This window comes from Marmota marmota, unplaced genomic scaffold (genome assembly GCF_001458135.2).
Source record: "Marmota marmota marmota unplaced genomic scaffold, marMar, whole genome shotgun sequence".
NCBI classification, from domain to species: domain Eukaryota; kingdom Metazoa; phylum Chordata; class Mammalia; order Rodentia; family Sciuridae; genus Marmota; species Marmota marmota.
Window position 1 is genome coordinate 25,873,344 of NW_026000019.1, and position 8,831 is coordinate 25,882,174.

Here is an 8,831-nt window from a genome sequence, read left to right on the forward strand (position 1 = left end):
GCCCCCCCCCCCCCATATAGACCAATCTATAAATGGGCAAAAGAACTAAACAGAAAGTTCTCAAAAGAAGAAACACATAAGCCAGGCATAGTAACATGTGGTGGGAGCCTTAGGCAGGAGGATCTCAACTTCAAAGCCAGGCTCAGTAACTTAGTGAAGCCCTAAGCAACTTTGCAAGACTCTGTCTCAAGAAATAAATAAATTAATTAATTAATTAAAAGGACTGGGCATGTGGCTCATTTTGGAGGCATTTCCTCTGGTTTTATTTGCTACTACCTTAAACTGGGGAGAAATTGTGCTAATTTAATTTCTTCTAAGGAGGCTGGATAGCTGTGGACTCTACAAAAATCACTGCCCAGTTTTTAGTCCACATTTGATTTCAACTGCTTGATCTCTTTTACTGTCTTTGATGCTTCTGAATCATTTTAACTTGCTCTGTGTTCTTTCTAGCTGTTGTTTAAAAAGTAAGCTTATGGGCTTTCCTTCTCTTTCTTTCTCTCTGTTACCCCTTTCCCCTAACTCTACCCTAGTCAGAATTCTGGGTCAAGGAATTCTATCCTTATTTTATGCTCTAGTAACCACACTCCAAGTCCCTCCAAGTTTCAAACTGTGCAATGTTTAGCTTTATTTACTCTGTCTGTCACCTCTCTGGTCAGGTCTTCTTTTCTGGGCTGTGGAGAGGTAAAGAGTTAGTTGCTGCCTAGATCCCCTGGGCCATCTTCTGTCTCACACTACAGATTTATTACAGAGGAGGTCTTGAAAGAATTGGGGTTGGATTAATTCAACCAGAGTCTTAGAAATACTAGTTCTGCTATTCCAGTAAGAGACAGCCCAGGTCACAAATGCTATGGAGAGCCTTACTTGCCCTAAGAATGTGAATAAGATGGCTAAAGCAGACAAAGATAATGGAAAGGAAGATTGATGTAAGTAGAGCTTCTCTTCCAACTAATTCTCATTAACAAACTGAGTAAGAACGAGAAGAGTTTAAATGGATTGTATACTCCTTACATATGCCAGCACATGTCTGGGAGAGTCCTGCATTCTGGCTCTATCACAACAGATGATCACTTGGATCAGCATGAAAGCAAGACACATGTCCATGGAGACATATTTGACTTAATTGAGCATTCCCTGAGTTCCCCTAGGCTGGGAGAAATGGGCAAGGAGGTGAGCTGAGTGGCCTTGGTCCAGCAGAAGGCCACAATCACTGAGGTCCAGAGTCATGGATCCTCCAATCAGTTCAGTGTTTCTGTTAGGGATCACAGGAAGGTGCTCACCTACTCACCTGCTCACACCTGTAACTAGAACTACCTTCCTCATCACCAGTGCAATGGGTAACAAAATTCAACACTTGAGCAGCAAACACCACTGGCCGCAGTTTCCCAGATTGGATTTTTTATCTCCCTAGACTAATATAGAGGTCCAACCCACAGCTCAGTCATGCCCTGAAGCACCGGAGCCCATAGGGATCCTCCCCTCCCAACAGGGTTCCAGCTCTGAAAGCAAGCTTGGTCCAGTGGTGGCATGAGGGTGAATCTCTGAATCTCTGTTATGCAAGAGGCACTGCAGGTACAAAAGAAAGAAAGAAAGAAAGAAAGAAAGAAAGAAAGAAAGAAAGAAAGAAAGAAAGAAAGAAAGAAAGAAAGAAANTAGTGGAGGAAAGCAGCTCAGGATATGGTCAGAAGCAAGCAGAAAGAGATTTCTCTCACAGGAAAAAATATATACCCCAAAGTCATGCCTCAGTGACCCACCTGCCCCAGCCACACCCTACCTGCCTACAGTTAATACCCCTAATAGGGGATTAATGCAGCAGTTAAGACTCTCATAGCCCAATTATTTCATCTCTAAACTTTCTTGCATTTTCTCACACTTTGGGTTTTGGGGGAGATAGCTCCTATATAAACCATAACATGATGTAAAAACGGGCCATCCACTTCAGCGGCTTATGCTTAAAAATTGAACCTTTATAAAAGATTTCTATTTATTTCCCTTTCTCTCTGCGTCTCAGGACCATCTTTTCAAAATCTTCCCTGGGGAAGGCGGCAACTCCAATGTTGGAGACTTGGAAAACTAAATCTGAACTATTTAAAATTCTACATATTTTTCATTTTGGAAAAAAAATGCTAGGACAATTAAATTACAATAAAACATACAAACTACAAATTTAGTAAAAGAATAATACAATGAAAAGCTCATTCATTGGTTAATTTATCTTCCCAGAGCAACAACTTTCACTGTCACAAAACCCTGGTTTCTTATAGGTTCTTCCAGAATCGACATATATGTAAGTATATGAGTGTGGGGTATGTATATGTGTGTGCTCATGTATGTGCAAGTGTGAGTGTGTGTGTGATACAAATGAAAACAAAAAGACACATTTCACAGTATCTGGGTTTTATTCACTCAATCCACAATCCACATATACCTATCACAGCCTTTTCTCACACTTTTTAATACTTTTATTACTTTTAATACATTTTGTGAATATGATTCCATTATTTATTCTGTACCTAGAGGCTGGGATAAAAAGTTTAAGTTCTTTCTACTCATTTACTGTTACAGGAAAAACAAAAACAACAACAACAACAACAAAACTCTGCTTACAGTAGGTAATCTTGTTCAATTTTAACATCTTTTATCTGTGATTCCAAGGCCCAAACAACTTACAAAACTGAAAGTATTTTCATTTGGCATGCTCATTTGGCAGCTAAACTGTAGCTGAGCAGATGTTAGGCTATTTATAATATTTATTTATACTACTTAATGTGAATTTGTGTATTTTTTCACCAATATATAACTAAGTTTGATTATAGGCTGTTACCCCCAACTCCTACTAGAATTGTTACAAGATATACTCAGTTGTATGCATCAACATATCTTTCAAAAATACTAAGAGTTTTGGATAAGTGATAGTGGGTCTGTATAGATGTTTATATTTATGAGTTGTATCTTTGGGATAAATTTGAAAAAGTGGAGTTGCTACAGGTATGTGCATTTTAAATTTTGATAGGTATTATTAAATTGCTCTTCAAGGAGTAAATGATTTATATCACCAATAATATTAAATGAAGTACATAGTCCTTAATATTAAAAAATTATTTGATGTTTGTTAATATAAGTGAAAAGGTGATAACTTGCATAGTTTCAATTTCAGTCCCTTTTTTATTGGTGAGATTAAGACTATAAAACTTATGGTTGATTTTTGTGCAAATATTTAAATCTTTAAATATCAGATTAATGGGCTCTCATGTATTATGAATATTCACCCAGATTTTTTGTATTTTGACTTATATTTATTATAATTTGTTGAAGAAAGTTTTAATCTTCATATTCATATTCATCATCAATCCATATGGAATTTATTTTGGCACAATGGATTTTATTAGTCTTGAGTTGTTGCTATCAAAATTGTTGCTATCCCTGAGATCACCTCTTAGAACTGGTTTTAACCTTTAGCTGCAGCGACTGCGCTGCCACGTGTGTATATATGTATATGACGTTGTGCATTGCACATACCCTTGGATCCCCACAGTTTGGTCCCTCTCCCAGCTACCCCTTTATAGTATGACGAGTTAACAAGTTGGTGACCTGCACAAAGCGAGACACAGCTATTTAATCTCTTGCCAGACATCGCCCCTCTTGGTGTGATGCTGTACAGGTCTCTGTAAAAAGTCCTTGCTGTCTCAGCAGCCAATCAACTTATAGTTTATTTTTTTCTGGGTTTTTGTTTTGTTTTGTTTTCTTTCTAATTGAGGTGTGAAAAAGTTCTAGGTTCAGTTGAAATTCCTGATGAAGAAACACAATTGAGATTTTTTCAGTGATAAAATCTGCATATTTGTATTTCAACAATGTAGCTAAAACTTGATGTAAATTCCTCCTTTTTTTCCTTTTTTGGCTTAATGAATATCATTTATTCAGTATGAAATCTTTATACTATATGTTCCACATGTTAAGAATAAATGTACATTAAATCTTGGAAAAAAAATTGTTGCTATCAAAATTAGCAGCTTTAAACAATTCAAACTTATTATATCTCAGTTTTCTGAGTCAGAAGTCCAGGACAGCTTAACAGAACTCAGGGTTCAGTCTGGACTAAAATATTTGCTCAGGATTTCACTAATTTAAAATCAAGGGAACATCAAGGATGCATTTGGGAGAATCTATTTTCCAAGTTCACTCACAGTCTTGGAAGAATTCAGCTCTTTGCAAACCTCAGAGGTCCCCATTTCCTGTTTGTCAGGAGACGGGTTCTTCTCAGTCTTTAAAGGGGCTCTTCTCACCCTCATTCCCGGTCACATGGCCCTTTCCACATATGGTAGTTTCTCCTTCAACATCCACATTAGAGCATCTCCTGCAGCTTCTAAACTCTGAATTGACTTCTGCTACCACTCTTTTGTCTGAGGGTTTATGTGATTTCACTGAAACATACAAATAAGCCAGGATAATCTCTCCACTTGAGGTCAGTTTGGCCACATAAAACACATAACACAATCATAAGAGTAACACTGAACAAAGATCTTAAGGAACATTTCAAATTCTGCCTACTACAATAAAGAGGGGTCCACTTTTTTTTTCTTCCAGATTTCTAGCCAGTAGTCCCCAGATTACTTTTTAAATTTTTTATGTTTTAATTAGTTTTACATGACAGTAAAATGCATTTATGCACTTTGATATACATAGCTGGGATATAATTTCTCATTTTTCTGAGTGTACATGTTGAGAATCATTGGTCATGTAGTCACATATATAGAGAGAGTAATAATGTCTGTTTCATTCTACTATCTTTCCTATCCCCAACTCCCCCTCTCCCATCACTTCCCTCTTCCTAATCTAAGGTAACACTATTCTTCCCTAGTGCCCCCCACCTTATTGTGAATTAGCATTCTCATATTAGAAAAAATATTTGGCCTTTGGTTTTGTGGGACTGGCTTATTTCGCTAAGCATGATAATTCTCCAACTCCAACCATTTACTGGCAAATGCCATAATTTCACTCTTCTTTAAAGTTGAGTAATATTCCATTGAGTATATATACTACGTTTTCTTTATCCATTCATCTATTGAGGGACACCTAGGTCAGATCCTGAGAGACACCCAGATTATTTTGATTAAGTCACTAGTAACAATTTGGTTGGTTGCAGAGGCTGGCTTTGAACTTGCAATTCTGCTGCGTCAGCCTCCCATGTCACTGGGATTACAGGCATCTGCCACCATTCCTGGCTTTAGTAGTTCTTCTTATTAAAAGAGCTAAAACCCATTCTGGCAATTTGTCTTTTAATTTAATTAACTTTTTCATTCTATTTATATTCAAAATTTAGTTGTGGAGTTGTTGTTTTTTGTTTTGCTGAGTATCTTCTCCTTCTTCTTCCTATCCATTCTTTTTGGAATACAAAGAAGAGAAAGAGGATACTTGGGTTTTTGTTCCTTTTTAAACTTCTGCTGGTTTGGAAACTAATTTTATTTCTGTACCATAAGATTGCCATTAACTATTTAATAAGTATATCAAATATGTTACAATCTCTAAGCTAATATATTTCTTCCTTCTGAATAATTAGAATTTCTTAATTTGAATAAACTTTTGCATATTTCTACATTGCTTTTTTCTCTTGAAACTAGTCATTTAAATTATTTTATGAACTAAGTATTTGAAACTTGGTTTTCAAATTTCTTCACTCATGCTTCCTTTTTGTATCTCACTTCTCCCTTGGAGCATTCAATTTCCTCAAGTACACCTCCTTAGAGGGAGATAAATAGAGGTAAACTCCTTCAGTAAGGGTTGAAGTAAAGGGTAGAGATAAAATCCAGTAACCTTCCAAAAGATTAAGAAGTGAAGACATTTAGTAAGGGAGAGATAAACTATCAACCTTTGAAAATTTTATTTCAACCTCCACTTAAATTACATTTTATAAGGGTTTACTTTCATTCAGTGCTTTCAAGTTTTCTTCTGAAAAGCAATACTAGGTAAAACTACTGTTAGCCTAATTTTCAGCTATTGCCTTTAATTGGTTTTGCAGGTTACTTTGTTTCCTAGCAGTCTCACTATATCTAGGCTTTTATTTATTTGTGTGTATCTTAACTTGGGACTTTTCATTTTTCCAGAATCTGATGATCATGACTTTCATCAATTTTTTTTTTTTTGGTACTTTTAAACTTCCATCAATTCTTTAAAAAATGTTCAGCTTTTATCCCTTCATAAAGTGACTTATTCTCAATTCAGTCCTTCAGGAATACTTAGGAGATGCATTTTGAAATGTCTCATTCTATCATCCACATGTTAATATCCATATCCTAAGAATCCAACAGTATCCCACAGAGTCAGTGCTCAATAAATATTTGTGGAACAATTGAAATAATTATTTATACTGAACCCATCATGGAAATCAGAATAAATGCATCAGTCCAAGGCAGGAATTGGACATCTCCTAAAGCCCAACTTCCTAGTAGTTGAATCTTCAACCTGGTAGTCAAACTCAGACACAAAACAGCAAAATTGAAGATCATTTACTGACAGGAACCAACTGTTGCAGTATGCTACTTATAAGAGTCAAGATGGATACTATGATTTGTTCTCTATTTTGAGGAATTTGCATAAAGTGACAGAAAATATGTTGCCCATCAACATACTGAACATTAGAAATGATATGAAATCAGGATTTAGTATGTATTTGAAGTTTCCTTTTGGACACTTAATACAGATCAGAATTAAATAGTAGTTCTCTAATTAAAAAAATATCAACATTTTTTTATGATTACATTGATGTAAAAACTGAAGTGACTTGCCCAAAGTCACCATTAGTTAATTGGCTAAAGCCAAATTTGATCCTGTGTCTGCCCCAGGGCCTGAATTCCTCCCTCACACCTTTCCCCTTTGACTAAATGTTGCCTTCTGGCAATGCTCAGGAAACAGAACCAACTCCCAATCAGACAGGCAGTGGTCACTCAGTACTTTACTCTGCAGCAACTGAGCCATGGCATTCCAACTTATTGATTGCTAATAAAAATCATCATTCTCAAAAAAAAAATACTTCATTCATTTACATATATTATTGCATTAACTCCTCCTCCTCTCACCATACCCATGAGCAGAAGCAGAGAGATATATACTCCACTTTACAGATTAAGAACTGGACATTTACAACAAATGAGGCGCTTCTTCCAAATTGACACTGTGAGCCAACAGAGAGTGGAAAACAGCTCTGATTTCAGCTTCACTTTCTCTCACAAAGACAGAGGGTGTCAGTGGGATACAGCGCGCTTGGGGAGGTGGCAGCTGCTCCATCGTTGTGCATGGTGGGTTGGGAGAAAGTAAACATCCCCAGAAGGCGGGCTCTAATTACTGATGCCATTGGACTCCTTGGCAGAGCTGTATACAAAGAATTTCAGCAGAATAACTAGCATGCTGTTGGTTGTAGTTTTAGAAGAGCAAGACCAAAATTTGAACAGGTTAATAATCTGTTGGATTCTAATGCAGTTCATCACATCATTCATGAATTTCAGCCTCATGTCATAGTACATTGTGCAGCAGAGAAGACCAGATATTGTAGAGAATCAGCCAGATGCTGCTTCTCAATTTAATGTGGATGCTTCTGGGAATTTAGCTAAGGAAGCAGCTGCAATTGGAGCATTTCTCATTTATATTAGCTCAGATTATCTATTTGATGGAAGGGATCCACCTTACAGTGAGGAAGACATACCAAGTCCCCTAAATTTGTAAGGTAAAACAAAATTAGAAGGAGAAAAGGCAGTCCTGGAGAATAACTTGGGAGCTGCTGTTTTGAGAATTCCTGTTCTGTATGGAGAAGTTGAAAAGCTTGAAGAAAGTGCTGTGACGGTCATGTATGACAAAGTGCAGTTCAGCAACAAGTCAGCAAACATGGACCATTGGCAGCAGAGGTTTCCCACACATGTCAAAGATGTGGCTACAGTGTGTCGGCAGCTGGCAGAGAAGAGAATGCTGTACCCATCAATTAAGGGAACCTTTCATTGGTCTAGTAATGAACAGATGACCAAGTATAAAATGGCATGTGCATTGAAGATGCCTTCAACCTCCCCAGCAGTCACTTAAGACCTATCACTGACAGCCCAGTCATAGGAGCACAACGTCCACATAATGCTCAGCTTGACTGCTCCAAATTGGAGACCTTGGGCATTGGCCAGCGAATACCATTTCGAATTGGAATCAAGGAATCACTCTGGCCTTTCCTCATTGACAAGAGATGGAGACAGTCTTTCACTAGTTTATGTTTGTTTGTTTGTTTTTTAATGAAAAGTATATAGTATGTTGCACTTTTTAAAGAAAAAAGGAAATAGTTTTGTATGGGTACTCTTTAATTGTGACTCAAATCTTACAGGTAAATGATGCTCTTACACTAGTAAAATTGTCTAAAGAAACTATAGGGCAATGGTGCTTTATTTAGTGATGATTTTTGTTTATCATATTTGTTCTGGCTTAATTTGTAGTTTGAAATACAATTATGATTCTTAAATATTTAGAGCCAGGATGAATCAGATCTGCTGCTTATTTTGTATGAAATGCATTGTTCATTTCTACGAGTTCTGTATTTTCAGGTTTTTTTTTTTTTTTAAGCTGTTGACTTGTATGTTGATTGTATTAAAGTGTGAAGTCATACAAAAATCATTGGTGTTCATTATGTGCTTTGCTTGAGCTCAGATCAAAATATTTGAAGAAAGAAACTTTATTTTTGCAATTTAAGTACAGTTTTTATGCATGAAATACTTCAATATGTTATGTATATGGGAACTTCTGCAGCTTGATGCCTCCTGCTTTCCTAGCAGTGATGGTGAGCATTTGAAAGAGTATGTTTGTGTATT

General features: G+C 36.6%; 1 pseudogene; it reads left to right on the forward strand.

Annotated features, from left to right (window-relative positions):
- The first annotated feature begins 7,286 nt into the window (after nucleotides 1–7,286).
- Nucleotides 7,287–8,358, forward strand: LOC125618755 (annotated as a pseudogene).
- Nucleotides 8,359–8,831: the final 473 nt, after the last annotated feature.